Source organism: Peromyscus maniculatus, chromosome X (genome assembly GCF_049852395.1).
Source record: "Peromyscus maniculatus bairdii isolate BWxNUB_F1_BW_parent chromosome X, HU_Pman_BW_mat_3.1, whole genome shotgun sequence".
NCBI lineage: Eukaryota > Metazoa > Chordata > Mammalia > Rodentia > Cricetidae > Peromyscus > Peromyscus maniculatus.
In genome coordinates this window covers 141,419,039-141,436,740 of record NC_134875.1, presented here as the reverse complement: position 1 = coordinate 141,436,740, position 17,702 = coordinate 141,419,039, and the positions used below count along the sequence as shown (strand labels likewise).

Sequence of the window (17,702 nt, the reverse complement as noted above, 5' to 3'; positions counted from 1 at the left end):
TTTGAGGGGGGGCACCCAGGCAGGATCTCTCCCTGGTCTACAGGCAGGCTTCTGGAACCCGGTGCCTGTGGTGTGACACCTTGTACAGCTTTGGTGCATTGGGAAGGGGCTTGGACCTGCCTAGGTTCAGTGTTCTGGGCTCTGCTGACTCCCTTTTGGAGACCTCGATTTGGGGGATGCGGGGTGGCTTGGGAAAGAGGGCTGGGGGGTGGAAGTACGGAGAAGGGGGGATCTGTGGATAGTATGTGGAGTGAGTAGAAAATTTCTTAATAAAGAAAAATGAGGGTTGGAGAGATGGTTCAGAGGGTAAGAGCACTGGCTGTTCTTCCAGAGGTCCTGAGTTCAATTCCCAGCAACCACATGATGGCTCACAACCATCTTTAATGAAACCTGGTGCCCTCTTCCAGCCTGCAGGGATGCAGGCAGAACACTGTATGTATAATGAATGAATGAATGAATGAATGAATGAATGAATGAATGAATGAATGAATGAATATAAAAAAGAAAAAAGTAATGGTTGGGGGGGGAGGATCTGAAGGCCGGACGTGGATCCCTGTGAGGCCAGCCTGGAGTACACAGTGAGTTCTAGGACATCCAGAGCTACATAGTGAGACTGTCCCAAAAACAAAACAGGAAAAAATTTAATCTGAAAAACAGTCTATAAACATAACACACTACTCTAATTATATAATATTCTAGAAAAAGATAGTATAGTAAAAGACTATTGATTGCCAGGCGTCAATGGAGTACAAAGGATTTTTATGGCAGTGAATGATTCTATATAACATGTTAAATATATGCTATTATAAATGCAATCAAGCCCCCAAAATTTCTAATGCCAAGGGTAAAAATCCAATGTAAATTATAATCTTTGATAGTAATTTGTCAATGTAGCTTCATCAAGTATAACAAATATGCTATTCTGGTAAAGGAATGCTGAAAATGCAGAAGCTATTTGCATAGGTGGGGACAATGAGTTACAAATTTCCAGACCTGCTCCAAAAATTGTCTTTTGAGACAGGGTTTCTCTATGTAGCCCAGACTAGCTTAGAACTCAAAGATCCACAGGCCTCCCAAATGGTGGAATTAAAGATATAATTCAAGCCGGGCGGTGGTGGCGCACGCCTTTAATCCCAGCACTCAGGAGGCAGAGCCAGGCGGATCTCTGTGAGTTCGAGGCCAGCCTGGGCTACCAAGTGAGTTCCAGGAAAGGCGCAAAGCTACACAGAGAAACCCTGTCTCGAAAAACCAAAAAAAAAAAAAAAAAAGATATAATTCAATTCTGTTCAATTTTTGTGAATTAACTGCTTTATATTTTATTTATTTGTTTGTTTGTTTGTTTGTTTTTTATTATGCACTCGCCAGAAGAGGGCACCAGATCTCATTATAGATGGTTGTGAGCCACCATGTGGTTGCTGGGAATTGAACTCAGGTCCTCAGGAAGAGCAGCCAATGCTCTTAACCTCTGAGCCATCTCTCCAGCCCCGTGAATTAACTACTTTAAAAAGCAAAGTCTTTAAAAAAACAACCCCCCCACACAAAAAAAAACTTCCCCTGGGTGGTGGTGGCAAATGCCTTTAATCTCAGCAGAGCCAAGCAGATCTCTGTGAGTTTGAGGCCAGCCTGGTCTACACAGGCACCAAAACTACATAGAGGAAACCCTGTCCCAAATCCACCACACACACACACACACACACACACACACACACACACACACACACACACACAAAATCTTCCAAAGCACAAAGTACCAAGCACCTCACACACTAAGATAAACATATTAAGACCACTTTACTGTTGTTTACCCAAAAAATGTAGATGATGTCACTGGTAAATCTTCCCAGAAATAAGCATCTGGCTTTAATGAAAACTGACTATGGGTACTTTATTACTGCAATGTCTGGAACAACAGAAAAGCTGGTAGCTCACAGAACTGACAAAAGCCTAGATCTACATTCAGAAAATCATATGGAATTTAAGGAATACCTATATTCAAGGATGGGTCAAAGAAATAGCTTAGTTGGGTGAGGTCTGCCAATACCAGATTTTCAGATGCCTAGAAAGTACTGGTAGTAGCAAATTTACCAGTACCTGTAAATCATCTCAGGTCCCAAGATGCAAGTGTGAGCATCTGATACACCCACCAACCTACCCAACATACCAGGAGCCAAAACAAATAAATGAACAAGTATAAACAAACGTCCCTATAACCAGTGAACTGCTGTCTAGTTTCTATCATTCAACTGCAAGAACTATTAATAGTTAAAAAGAAATCAAAGATAACAGTGTCCTTGAGACAGCAATTAAAATTATTAAGTTGTTCCCAGTTCCAACAAGAGGGGAGAATATTTACTTAGAGCCTACAATAAGCCAAACAATATCCTGTATTTAAGGAATGCTATGAAGCCGGCGGTGGTGGCGCACGCCTTTAATCCCAGCACTCGGGAGGCAGAGGCAGGCGGATCTCTGCTAGTTTGAGGCCAGCCTGGGCTACCATGTGAGTTCCAGGCAGAAGTACCCTGCCTGGCTGACAGACATTCTTAATTATTCTAAACACAACTTGATTTAAAAAACAACTTGATTTAAAGAAGGCACAGATCATGTTTTCAAGTGGCACCCATTTGGTTGGTATCGACCAATTCAAGTGTCCTAAAGAAAACACTTTGAAACATGTTACTTGGAGACGTGGTGTGTTTTTATTTCATACAAGAATATTCTTCCAGCCCAATATTTCCCTATTTACAGATATAAAAAAGGCCCAGAAGAAAAATCAGTACCTAGCCTGGTTACCAAATCTTGGCAGATTAAAATATAACTATTGTTCACTGCCCCTAATAAAGGGAACTATAATTGGAGAATGGATTCTACCTCTTAGAGGTCAAATGAAAACTCCATTACATAAAAATGCCAACAAAATGAAGCTAGCTTTGAAACAAATTCCTAGAAATGTTTTGTTGCCTTTGTTGGGTCAGAGCACAATTATAAGTACCAAACAAGCTCTCTGCATAAATGGTTCTTCTTAAATTTTGGTTGGTAATACAACTATTAAGGAAATTGATAAATTGCTATTAGTCACCATCTGTAACCAATACCACTCTATTAAACACTTTCAATTAACCATCTATTTTTCCACTTCATTCTTCTAACCTTCATTTACCTTTGAGGTTTTAATCTTGTTTTTGTACTTTACATCAAGAACAGATGTATGTGTACAACTCAAATAACAGAGGAAGGGGCTGGAGAGATGACTCAGTGAACAGAAGTGCTTGTTACAGAAGCCTCACACAGCCTGAGTTGAGATCCCTGGAACCCATAAAAAGATAGGTGCAGCAATATGTCAAAAAAGAGAATGACTTTTCTCATTAAATAGCCTGACAACAGAGGACACCTATAGTTCTTAAATAGGACTCAACAGAACTTGAGTGTATGGGTAGATACCATTTCTACTCAGTATAGTCCAAGGATTAGCAACATTGCCACTTATTAGAAATTGAAGACTTTCAGGGCCCACTTGGAACTGAAGAACCAGAATCTGCATTTTAAAAAGATCCTTAGATGGTTTCTATATTAAAGTTTAAGAAGCACAAGGACCTGCCTGGTGACATAGTAGCAATAGATCTTAATCCCAGCAGGCAGAGGCAGAAAGTTCAAGGCCAGCCAGCCTGGTCTACACAGAGTGTTCCAGGACAGCCAGGGCATCCCCCCCACTTTTTTTAATAAAAAAAAAAAAAAGGTTGAACCACGACTGAGGATCTTGAGTTCAAGGCCTGTCTAGACTACATAACAAAACTCACCATAAAAGGGGCCAAGACTGAGCAAAGCAGATCGAGTTCAAGGCCAGCCTGGTCTACAGAATGAGTTCCAGAATAGCAAGGGCTACACAAAGAAACTGGGGGGGGGGGCACGCGAAAGGGGATGGGGACGATGGCATAACTGAAAGATTCCCCATCGTCCCCTGTGAAAGTTGTGGGTAAAAAATCATTTAGCCTCTTAAGTTAACATAATGAGCGCTTACAAGTTTTTGAACAGTATAAATATTAGGATAATATTCTCTGTAATCTTTTAAATCTTTACTGTGAATCTCCTCCACTTCCCAACTATTAACGAGAAAATATCTACTACAGAGTGGGGAAGTGAAAAACAAAAAACCCAAGCTAACAGGGCAACTGCAAATAGGAACTCAGAGGTTGAGACAGCATCCACAAGACCAGTGCAAGCTCTAGCCAGACAAAATCCCAAAATGGAGAGTGGGAGATAGGCATAGAAATTCCACCACTAACTGAGGAGCTATTGGCATTTGATAGCTGCTGGGAGAGTTAGTTTTCTTTAATGGTGGGTAGGTTGACAATACTCCAGGATAGGCCTCCCTCCTCAAGAGTAGCTGAGCAACACAAATTAGACTCAATGAGTTTTGGAAAAAAACAAACACTTGAAGTTGTGTGGATAGGGAGATGAGGGTGGATCTGGGAGGAGTTGGGTGGGTGAATATGATAAAAATACATTGTATAAAACTATCAAAGAATAAATAAAAATTACAGTATTAGAATATGCCTCTAGGTGGCAGAAAAATACTTTGCTTCATGTTTCTCAGATCCTTCCAACTTTTCTAAACACACTATAATCTCAGATAAAATGTTTGCTTCTCTTCAGAAAAGTACATCCACTGAAGGTAAACAAGGAGAGAAATACCAATAAAGAAATCTGGGGGGGGGGGGAGTAGCCTAACGTGGTGGTGCATGCCTTTGATCACAGCACTCAGGAAGCAGAGGCAGGCAGATCTCTAAGTTCAAGGCCAGCCCAGAACTACAATGTGAGTTGCAGAACAGCCAGGGCTGTTACAGAGAAAATCTTTCTCAAAAAACAAAAACAAAACCTAAAATCTCCAGTCATCGTAGATGAAAATGGTAACTGAGATGGCATCATTAGCATATCTTCTATGCTATGATCCTGGGAAGCTGCAGACCCAGGAGTCATCTTTCTGACCAATTTGCAGTAACAGACAAACTGAAAGAACTAGGCACTACAACAGGAATCACCAAAATTGTAGAGTATCAGTTTTCAACAGACAGGAAATAGCAGCAGGCCAAGAAGCACTTAGTCTTCTCAACAAAAAAGTTAAAAACAATGCCTATATTGAAGTTATGCAAATTCAGAAGGAAAAGAAAAAGCATTCCATTGATTCTTGGGAATAATCCTAGTCTACATTCTTTATGAATTATCTTCTTTGTGGCCAGACTTGGTGGTATTATATACAAAGACTGGTGCTAAGTCTCATCACTCTTCCATCACATCCAGTTTCTAAGATGTAAATGCTTTCTTCACCCTTGCCCATTTCTAACAGTAAATTAAGAAATCACCCTTTATTCAACTTGCAAAAACTTGTCTACAAAAAAAGGGAGCCCATATCTAATAAGTAAATTTCACCCTGAGAGACCACAGACCACAGACAACTCATTGAATTCAGGAAAATATTTTAATCTGTCAGAAACTGTCACTTAAAAATTAACTCACTTCCTCAAAAACTCCTTTTATAAACTAAAAATACCTGGTTAAACAAATATCTAACTCAATTCTGGGGTAAGGAATATCATATATTTTTTAAGCTGCAAAAATGATTTAGCTGCAAAGGCCAGCCTGCTATACTTACTCTGCCAACCCATGACTGACTTAGGAACCTACTTAAAAATAATGGAAGGAGGGAGTAGGATATAAATAAAGCAGCAGCCACATACTGGTAAGTGTTAGTAGGTACTGTCTCCATACATTAAAAGTATGCTAAATTAAGGCTCTATCCTGCCAGATCTCTAATTCCATCCTCCACATTATTACCAGAGCAATCTTCCTAAAACTCTAAATTTAACTGTAAGAACTAAAGCAGCATCCAAGACCTGCATATCTCTTACCGGTAACATGACATTATACAATATATTCCTCTCATGCCTTTCCTTGGTAAGCTGCACAAAGTCTCCTCCCTAGCACTCTAGACTTTTGATACATTGACTCATTCCCTACATATCCCTCAAAAATCAGCTTAAATATTATCTCCTCTCTATGAGGCTGAGACACCTCTCCCAGAGTAAAAATGAACAAAAACTGTTTCCACTTATACCCTTAATCCACATACCATTTTACCTGACACTTTCCTCACAAGTTGTGTATGATTTGGGTCTGTACCGTATCTTGCCTTTGCATCCTTGTCACCAGCACAGAAACTATCATTTACAAGATTAAACATTTTTTAAGCTTCACTTTCTCCACTTAATATAGTAATGAAAATAATGCAGAGCACTGACATGGGGGTACTATTAGATGCATAGAAATGTAAACCATTTTTTAAAAAGATTAGAGGCAATAGTATCATAAATACAACTGTTAGTATACAAAGCACCAAGAAAACTGAAAACGCAATCACAAAATCAACATAACCTTTTCAATATAAATCAGAGAGAGATACTGTTGCCTTTTAAAGTTTTATCACATTTACTAAATTTTGAGATTCCCCTTCCCTTTCCTCCCTCCAAAACCTCCCATACACCCTTTCTAGCTCTCTTTCAAATTCATGGTCCTTCTTTTCATAATTTATGTGTGTGTGTGTATGTATATGTATATATATTTATATATGTATATGTATATGTATGCCCTGCACAGTCTGTATAATCATGCTTTTCAAAAAAATTAGAGGTAATATGTAGTCAATGAGAGTATTTACCAAGCATGCCCAAAGGCTTTGACCCCCAGCACTGCAAACAAGGGAAAGGACTAGATTTTTCAGAGATTAAATTTGCAGAAAGCAGTGTACACACATACACCACAGCAAGCACTTTACTGATTGAGCCATCTCCCCATTCCCTCATTAGCTTCTTTAAAAGATCCATGACTTGGGGCTGGAGAGACGGCTCAGCATTTAGGACCACTGACTGCTCTTCCAGATGGCCCAGGTTCAACTCCCAGCACTTACACGGCAGTTCTCAACTGTCTGTAACTCCAGCTCTGGGGGTCCCAACACCCTCACATAGACATACAATACGTGAAGACAAAACACCAATGCACATTAAATAAAAATAAATTGAAAAAAAAAGACCCATGACTTGAACAATCCTGAAGAATGCTAAGACATGGTTTGCTGAGAATGTTTTCACATGTATGAACCACTTCATTTATGAACCACAGCCATATCATAGGCTAGTCATATATAATAAAAATAAAGGATATCAAAGAAAAAGAATTCTATGCCTTTTGCATTATTTAAGCTCCAATTTTTCCCATGCCCCTGGGTTTACAGGAAAACAAACAACATCTCTAAAGATCAAGTCCCTTTTAAGCTCCAATTTTCCTATGCCCCGGGGTTTACAGGAAAACAACATCTCTAAAGATCAAGTCCCTATATATGGGGAATTCCGTATATCTGGAAAAAACCCACTAAGTCCTGTATACTCAAGAAAAAATGTAAAAAAGCACAAGCACAGTACAAAATGGCTATTAAATATATTTCTAAAATTGTCAATATATTCTGTCAAAAATTTTACCTATATGGAAGGAGGAAGAAGAATCCTATGTGATCTATTTATCTGCTTCTATGCGTCGAGTTTTCTCTTTTAAAGTTAGAAGTGGAGGAACACTCCTGGATGGGAAGTAAAAATACAATAAAACACAACACCATACTAGAAAGGCTTGTCTGTAAAATACCATTTAAAAAGCTACCAAGTCCTTTCTTGGGAAGTGTACGATCTAAAACATACCTGAGCCACAGTAACCTCTCTGTAAGACTAAGTAAAATACTACTTCATAAAATTATGCATGGCAAAGAGTAAGATTTGTCAATTCAGGAGCAACAATCTTATGCCAGATATTCTATACATGAAAACTCATATGAAGACATCAAAAGAAAAAAAACTGGTATGGTCCTTCTACAAATTGCATATGAAGGATAATATTAACTGTAAGTATGTATTAATCTCCAAACCAGGAAACTTAAAGTGCTGATATTAACCAAGTTATAACCTACTTTGTTAACAGTAAAATTGAGAGGCCCCACTCTTATTCTCAAATTAAGTCTCCATTATTATTTCTCCAAATGTTAAGTAGCCTATTATTATGTAGGTTATATGACTTAATCAAAGATTGTAATTAGATCTCAACTATTTTGAGTGGGTTCAAACAAACTTGGAATATGCTAAAATGAAGATTTACTGTAGTCTATAAACTCCTAAAGTTTTATACTGAAAATTTATGATGAAAACAACCTCAAACTTACAAATCTGCTATGTTGATAAAATTAGTTCACTGATAAAAAGCTATACCAAGTTCTTTCCGGGAAGGCATGGGAAGTAATGAGGATTGAATTCAGGACCTTGCACTTGCTAAAGCAAGTACTGTACCATTAAGGATATTCCAGCACCAAAATAAAGCTTTAAAAAGATAAACACACTGGAATCAGAAAGATGGCTCAGTGGTTAAGAGAACTGGCTTCTCTTCCAGACCCAAGTTCCATTCTCAGCATCCACATAGTAGTTCATAACCAGAAGCTCCAATGTCTTTTCTGGTCTCTACAGGCACCAGGGACAAACATGTCAAACATACTTACAGGCAAAACATCCATACACATAAAACACACACACATTTACTTACACACATGAAAATACAAAACCAAAAATTGGTACTACCCTCTGATTCAGGACCAACTGTGTATTAACAACTGAGAATGATTATAATATAGCACATTAGTAGTTTTAAGTGCAATGTGGCCAATAAAAAAATGGAGTCAATCGATAATCTGGATATAATAAGAATTGACAGATGAGAGTCACATGAAATTAAACAGCTTCTACACAGCAAAGTGAACTATTAGAGTAAATAAACAACCCAAAGAGAGGGAGAAGCTCTGCCTGCTAGTCATCTGACAGGGATTAACATCCAAAATCTAGAAAGAACGAGAAAAATCGGTAAATGGTCAAAGAACAAAAACATGCAAAAATCCTGTGAAAACAAAGTTCATCCGATATATGCCTTTTTTCCTAAATAGTAAATATATCCCTCTCACAATTTAAAAGTTGAAAAGAGGAAAAAATGGGCTTAGAAAGCATTATTCTCTTTTTCAGTGCCCACATCAAACCTAGGGCTTGGAGCCAAAGAAATGCTCCATTAATGAGCTACATTCCCAGTTCAGAAAACATTAATTCCGAAGTTTTACGAGTAAAGAGTTAATTCCCATTTATTGGCATATAGCATCCACATATAATATGTGTGAAACAGAAACAGGTGGCTGTGGTGGCTTATATATACCTGAAATCCAAACATTAGGGACACTAAGGCAGCAAGATTGGCACAAGTTTGAGGCTAGCCTGGCCTATATAGTTCCAGTTCAGTCTGGACTAGGATGAGACTGTCAAAACAAAAACAACTCCTAAAACCAAACTAACAACACCCTGTTTTTTTTTTTTTTTTTAAAAAAAAAGGCCAATTAGGCTAACCTATAAGACAGTGAATATTTTCAAATTACATTGTATGAAATTCTCAAAGAACTAATAAAAACATTTTTAAAGGCTCCAAATTGGACTCATAGAATGCAAATGGGGGTGGGGGGACTTTCTTTGGAGTCCTGCCTTTTTCTTAAGTTTCTTTTGTTAAAATTTCATCCAATGGGACCATTCATTCTTCACTTTCATAGAAGGCACCTGGAAGCACATTTAGAAATAGAAACAAGTTGCTCAAAGGAAACCTACAGTATAATGAGCTGAATACTAGACTGGTTAACTAGTGCTTGGTGCCTAACTCCACCAATATACAACTATGGCTAAGTTATTACCCATAAATATGGGCCCATAAAAATAAACCTGATATGGATAGTAGGTTCCCTATTCCAAATTTTCTGTTGGGATATGGAAAAGATTCTACTATTTAAAAGCTCCTGGTACCATCATGAATCACTTCATAGAAATATAAGAAATGCACTATTATGGAGATTTCATTATTGTACAAACACCCTAAAGTAGATGTCTGCAAAGATTGCTACTCACTGATACAATCTTTCACCATCAGGCAATGTCATTTTCTGTATCTGCAATTCATCACTGATCTCTAAGAGTAGCAAAAACAAATTAGTCATGTACCATGTTTCAAAGCCAAGTGTGGTGGAACATGCCTGTAATCATGACACATGCCTGAAATTGCAGCAGGAGAGGATCAGAAATTTAATGTCATCTTCCCATACAGAATGAGTTCTTGATAACTACACAGTTGAGTTTCTGGGCTACATTGTTTATCTTCTCAAAACAAATCACAAACAGAAACTATAATGTTAGAGAACACACAACTATAACTTATCTTCTAGAGGTAGAGATCTATACTGCCCATGAAGCTAGTCTTTATTTTTTAAAAGTAAAACTTTGGAAAATGTTTGGCATAAAAGGTTGTCAAGTGAAACCTCCTTTAGTGTTTTTTAAAACACAAGGCTGGGGACTGAATCAAGGGTCTCACATGACAATAGCACTGAGCTAACCCTTAGCTTGATTTATTTTTTTAAAGGCTGGTGTCAAATTATACAAGAAAATTTAAAGGGCAAAGATCTGGGCTCCAGAATGGGTGAAAATTGCAAGGCACTCCACAATCTTACCCCATAAAAATACACCAACTGATAAAGGTAATGGAGATCAATTTGCATAGCACCAATACTAGTTGTGGTAGTTTGAATGTAATTGGCCCCTATAAACTCATAGGGAATGGTACTATTAGGAAGTGTGGGTTTGGTATAGATGTGGTCTTGTTGGAGGAAGTGTGTCACTGTGGAGGTGGGCTTTGAGGTCTCATATATGCTCAAGCCATGCCCAATGTCTTAGTTCACTTCCTGTTGCCTTCAAACCAAGATGCAGAATTCTCAGGAACTTCTCCAGCATGTCTGCATGCACACTGCCATGTCCCACCACGATAATAAGACTAAACCTCTGAACTGTAAGCCACCGTATTAAATATTTTCCTTTACAAGAGTTGCTGTGATCATGTTGTCTCTTCACAGCAATAGAAACTAAGACACTACTATATCTAGGTTTATGCAAGTTTATGTTCTCTTACAAGTTTATCAAGGCTTACCATAAGGTGCTACAACAATGTACATCGTTCTGGATCATGTGTTAAACATAGTATAATTTTTTTTAAAGAGTAAGAGGGCAATCTGGCTAGAAGTATCAATTTGGGAGGGATTTCAAGACAGGGTTTCTCTGTGTAGCCCTGGCTGTCCTAGAACTCACTCTGTAGAACTGGCTGGCCTGGAACTCAGAGATCCGCTTGCCTCTGCATCCTAAGTGCTGGGATTAAAGGTATGCACCACTACTACCTAGCTTAAAATTTTCCATTCTGGTTCTGAAATTTTCTCAGAGAAATAAATCCATGAAGATTCATTTATTAGGATGTTTCTATCCTTGATTCCGTTCAACACTTATTTATATCAAATGTCTACTGTGTACTGGTAAGCATTAAGATAATGAAAACTGTAACATAAAAGTTTTAACATAAGAAAATAGGAATCATGCACTCATAAGAATATAATTCATCCATAAAAACATAGACCTAGTACAGAGGACAACTGAACAGCAACATTTGAAATACCATTTTCTGGGTCAGCAAGATGGTTCAGTGGGAAATTGTGCTTGCAGTGCAAGCCTAACAATCAGAACCTGTGTAAAGGTAAGAGACCTACAATCACACATCATGCACACATACAATTATAAATAAAATCAAAATAAAAAGAAGTTAAGAAAAAAAATATCATTTGAGATGAAGGTGGTAGAGCACATACCTTCTATGTGTGAGGCCCTGGGCTCCATCTCCAGCATTGCAAAATAAATAAAAATACCATTTTACACTGATTTGGAAGAAATGGCTAAATAAAGTTTTAGGATCCCTGAGCAAATATGAATTTAGATTGGATGTTTTTAATATTTAAAAATTGTGGTTTTAAAGGAGATATTTTAATGAGGTTTCATCCTTACTTCATATGACTCAGGAAACAAAAAACATATACAATCTTTCATAACCTTGAATTCAGCATCCATGAATTCAAGTATGGATGAAGGGATCTGAAAAAAATTACATCTGAGACAGGCATGGTGGGTGCATGTCTATAACCCCAGTACTCTGGAGGTGGAGACAGGAAGATCTTGAATTTCACATGCCACACAGTTTGTCTAAAACAAAAACCTTTCCTGGACATGTTTGTATGCGCATTTTGTCAGTATTTCCTAAACAATATAGTATAACAACTATTTACATACTATTAGATATTATAAATAATTGAGAAATAATTTACAGGAAGGATAAATGCTAACTATATGTAAATACAATACCGTTTTATGTAAAGGACTGGAGAATCTGTGAACTTTGCCATGGGGTGGGGTAATGGAACCAATCCCTCTCAGATACAAGGAAAAGGCTGTACATATAACTCTAATATGGAAAATTCTTAATTAGATTCTTGAATCTATCCTGTGGAAGAAAGAGTAATTGTGCTATTTTCAGCACTTTTATATTTGAAAAATTCTAATTTGAATGACATTTATTATAAAGAATATTTTTTTCATCATTATTATTTTGTAGTGCTAGGGAACAAACCCAAGGTACCAAATGTTCCTTAAAAGGAACATTCTCAGGGGCTGATGAGATGGCTTAGTGTATAAAGGCACTTGGCAGAAGTTCAGAAACCTGAGTGAAGATTCCCAGAACCCATGTATAGGTGCATGAAGAGAGCCTCAAGTTGTCCTCTATGGCAATGTATTTACATATTGTGTGGTCTACATAGATGTGTGGGTATGAGTATGCTATGGTGTACAAGTGAAAGTCAGATGACAAATTCCAAGAGTTGGTTCTCTCCTTCCTGGGTCCCTAGGATAGAACTCAGGCTTGGTGGCAGATGCCTTTAACCTGTTGAACTATCAGGCTAGCATCATGTTGCTTATCTTTGTATCTCCACTATGTGGCAGCAATGAGTATGTCCTCAAAAAACATTTGTTGCGCCAGGCAGTGGTAGCATGCGCCTTTAATCCCAGTACTTGGGAGGCAGAGCCAGGCAGATCTCTGTGAGTTCAAGGCCAGCCTGGTCTACAGAGCAAGATCTAGGACAGGCACCAAAACTACACAGAGAAACCCTGTTTCAAAAAAAATTTTTGTTGGATGGATATCATTGTCCTCATTTAAACAGCAAGGAAACTGACTCAATTTGTACCCAAGTAACATCACCTTTACTTATTATTTTACACAATTATAATGGCTTTATCTTTGCGAAATACTCTATAAATGCAGTATTTAAAAATATAATACTGGGGGGACTGGAGAGATGGCTCAGCGGTTAAGAGCACTGGCTGCTCTTCCAGAGGTCCTGAGTTCAATTCCCAGCAACCACATGATGGCTCACAACCATCTGTAAGGAGATCTGGCACACAGAACACTGTATACATAATAAATAAATAAATCTTTAAAAATATATATATATATATATATAATATTGTACTTAAAGGCTCAATGCAACCTATAAAGCACAAACTTTATGTGTGTATGTACATATGGGTTTATGTATATGTATGTATAGGACTTTTGATAAGCATTTTATCAAAAAGTCCATTCAAATACTAATTTGTATATTAATATCTCTTTGTATACTTGATTATCAACAACTGGGTATAAAAGTATATATACAAGTATTTTAGGGAGAACAGAGGGAAAAAATAGGGAAGAAGTGGGAAGGAGTTAAAAACAATAGAACACAGGCTTCAGACCAGATGTAGGTCTATCCAAAGACTGTAAACTAGTACTGTAATAGCAACTGCATGTGCCACTGTGAATTCTCACCTTGGCCTAAACTCTTTTCTTATTGTTATTATTACCTTGTACTCACAGAAGACAATCGCAGGGTTTCTCAACCTATCAGCAGTCTTAAAGACTAAGGAAGCTGCCAGGCTGTGGTGGCGCACGACTTTAACCCAGCACTGGGAAGCAGAGCTAGGCGGATCTCTGTGAGTTTGAGGCTAGCCTGGTCTACAGAGTGAGTTCCAGGAAAGGTGCCAAAGCTACACAGAGAAACCCTGTCTTGAAAAACAAAAACAAAATAAAAAAGACTGAGGAAGCACACAAAAATTAGGAAACCTATGCTTATTCAACTAAACGGAGAGGCAAGATCAAAGAATGAAAATAAAAACTTTACATTACTTTAAAAATGAACAACAGAGCTGGGTGTGCCAATGCACACTTGGAATCCTAGCATTCAGAAGGCTAAGGCAGTAGAATGACACATTTAAGAACAACCTATACCAAATAATTAAGAAAACAAAAACAAGAACAGTTTCCACTTACTGAACCACACATGGTCCTTTAAATACTACATAAAATAAGTGGTTTTAAAAGAGTTATTTTCAATAACTCTTTTCTAACTTTATTGATGTTGGTGAAACTGATTACTATTGCAAGGATTCATTATAGATTAAGCAGCTTATAGCAGAACTTTGAATAGAATAGAAAGACAATAAACAGTAAAGAGCTATGTAAAAGGAGAAAGATCATGGCAGTATATAAAGCACCACAATACAGATTCCAATAACTAAATGAAAAAGGTATTTCCAAAGATGAAACAAAAGGTTAACTTATCCAAACTGTAAAGTGACAAGTCCCAATCTAGAACTGCCTAGACTCCATGCTGTCTACTTTTATCAAGACTTTTCAAACCTTCCCACTTAAATTCTAATAAAAATTTCCTATTAACAAAGGAAAAAAAAATAGGGACAGATGCAACCTGGGAAGGTCAAGTGAAAAGAGAAAATGATGACTGGGTACAAAGCTCAGCACTACTATGGCAAAGAGAAATTCCCTTCAACCTCACCTTTTGTCTTATCACATTAGCAGATTCCAGCTCTGGGGCAGAAATGTTCAAGAATAAGCCTAGAACATCCAAACATACCGATAGCAAGGAAACTACCAAAGACTAGGGTTTGAGCCAAGAACACCGAAACCAAGTTTATAATGTTATATAGTCTTCCTAGCCAGAAGGTAAGACCATTTGAACTTCAAAACATTAGCTTCACAAATGTTTATATCCGTAAGTACCTAGTTATACACATTCATATAATCTTCTGAAGCTACCGGGGAACCAAATCATTATATCAATGGTTGTATTTAGGGGCTAGAGAGATAGCTCAATGATTAAGAGAGCTTCTTGCTCTTACAGAGAACTGGAGTTTGGTTCCAAGAACCACAATGGCCTTTAACTCCAGCTCCAAAGGATCCAGTACACTTTTCTGGCCTTCATGGGCACCCGTACATAGCATACACTAAAGACATTTTTTTTTTAAATAAAGCTGTGTTTAAAAAGAGAAACAGAGAAAAATCTGGGTGTGAATCATACCTGTAACCCCAGAACTCAGGAAGCAAAACCAGGAGGATACTGTGAGCTTAAAGCCAGCCTGGGCTGCACAGTGAGTTCCAAGCCAGACCTAAAAAGAAAAGGAACTGAGAAGACAACTCAATCAGTAATATGCTTACTTGCAAGCACAAGGTCCTAGGCTCCAGAATCCATATTTTAAACAAAACAAACAAAAACTAGGTGTAGTATTCTCATAATACCATCATTGGGAAGGCAGAGAAGTTCCTATCTCAAAGCCAACAAGAAATAAATATGGGTGAACAACTGAGGAATGACACTTGAAGCTAGTCTGGCTTCTACACACACACACACACACACACACACACACACACACACACACACACTTTTTTAAGAGATAAAAACTGGCTGGGCAGGGGTGGTGCATGCCTTTAATCCCAGCACTTGGAGAGGCAGAGCCAGGCAGATCTCTGTGAGTTCGAGGTCAACCTGGTCTACAGAGCGAGATCCAGGACAGGCACCAAAACTACACGGAGAAACCATGTCTCCAAAAAGAGAGAGAGAGAGAGAGAGAGAGAGACAAAAACTGAGTGTTCATCCTGCATAACCAAGTTAAAAAAAATAAGGGAAAATATAAAATGATAACATTGAAACATCATCATTTTGCTGTTACAAGTGGTTTAGTGAATTAAAAGAAAACTCAATCATCAAAACACAATGTTGTGAATGAACACGTACCCTCCAATGTTTGTCAAAGGGAATGAACCTGAATTTATCACACCTCTGGACCCAGCTACTAATGTGCAGGATATAGAACACTGATCTAGGATTACATTTTGAGAATCTTTGCAACAGAGGGTTTCAAAACTGCTTTTTGGCTGAAGGCAATACTAAACTGCTCTCAGTCTTGGTCAGAAAAGTTTCTTTTTGCAGTTAATTTAGACTAAAAATAAGTGACAAAGTGGTCACCCATAAATGAGAAATTTATATCAACCCTGCCCCCAAGGCTCAGGGAATATTTAGGAAGAGGAGGCAGAAAGAATGTAAGAGCCAGAGGACAGGGAGGAATGCTATAAAATAATGTCTTCTGGATATGGCATGAGCATTGCATTCATAAACTCACAGCTGTGGTACCTGTCTGTACAGGATCAAGCCAATCAAAATTCCAACATGGATGGGGGAGGAACACCCAAGGCCTAAACCTAGCTGAGGAACTACTGGCAGCTGATGGCTACTGGGTAAAAGAGTCATTTTTCTTTGGGTAAGTCGTCACTGGTAAGTTGCACATGCTCCAGGGGATGGTGGCTCCACACCCATGCATAGATAGACAACAATAATCAGATTCCATTATTTTTTTTAAAGAGTAGAAACATGAAGCCACGATAGGAACTGGAGGAGTTAATGACCAAAATGCACTGTATACAAAGAATGTATTTATTTCAACTGAAGGTGGTACTAAACAGGACTAAAGAGTGAATGAAGTATTTCACTCAGTCTGAAAAAGCTGAGCCTAGAAACAATAACATAACATTCTGTGCCAACTACAGATATATGCTAGTGTTCTGACCATTAGCACCACTATCACCTGGAAACCCACAAACGCAAAATCTACTCCCCCTCAAATTATGAAATCAGAAATTGAGGATAGGACACAGCAACCTATTTTAACAAACCCTCTAGATGATTGATGTTCCCTTAAGTTTCAGTCACTGTTTTATAGCACTGGTTTTTCATAGCCTTGGCTGTCCTGGAACTAGCTCTGTAAACCAGGCTGTCCTCGAACTCAGAGAACCACCTGAGGCATGTGCCACCACTGGCTTCAGAGTCACTGTTTTAAGTATGATTCATGCATTAACTCATGTTCAACTTATCCAAATCCTAAGTGATGATAGGTAACATCACTACTTTATAGAGGAACAACTATACTACAGCATGAAGAGGTTAATTTATACAAGATGATATAGCAGGTAAGAAACAGGGTTAGAACTTAAACTGAGGGAATCTTCTTAATCATTGTACAGAAGTCTTTCCACCAGTAAGAACTCAATTGGTGCTGGGGAACTGGTGGTACACACCTTTAATCCCAGCACTGGGGTGGGGGTGGGGGAGCAGAGGCAAGCAGATCTCTGTGAGTTAGAGACCAGCCTGGTCAGAGTGAGTTCCAGGACAGCCACAACTTTTCACAGAGAAACTCTGTCTCGAAAAACAAAAAAGAAATGAAAAAAAAAAAAAAAGAATTCAATTGGCAGAATGGAAGAAGACTTTCCAGTAGTGGCACATACCTATAGTTTCAGCTACTTAGGGCTAAAGCAAAAGATCACCTGAGCATAAGGATTCAAAGCCA

General features: G+C 38.1%; 1 protein-coding gene across 40 annotated transcripts in view; it reads right to left on the bottom strand.

The window, feature by feature from the left end:
- The window catches only part of Huwe1 (HECT, UBA and WWE domain containing E3 ubiquitin protein ligase 1), a 195,775-nt gene that overhangs the window by 123,951 nt on the left and 54,122 nt on the right, over positions 1–17,702 (bottom strand). For 3 of the 40 annotated variants that reach the window (XM_076562359.1, XM_076562375.1, XM_076562378.1), the window contains one exon: positions 7,527–7,621. The exons of the other annotated variants lie outside the window; for them this stretch is intronic. The gene's annotated coding sequence lies outside the window, so the exon portion shown is untranslated. The remainder of the gene's footprint in view (positions 1–7,526; positions 7,622–17,702) is intronic. 40 annotated transcript variants of the gene reach the window in all.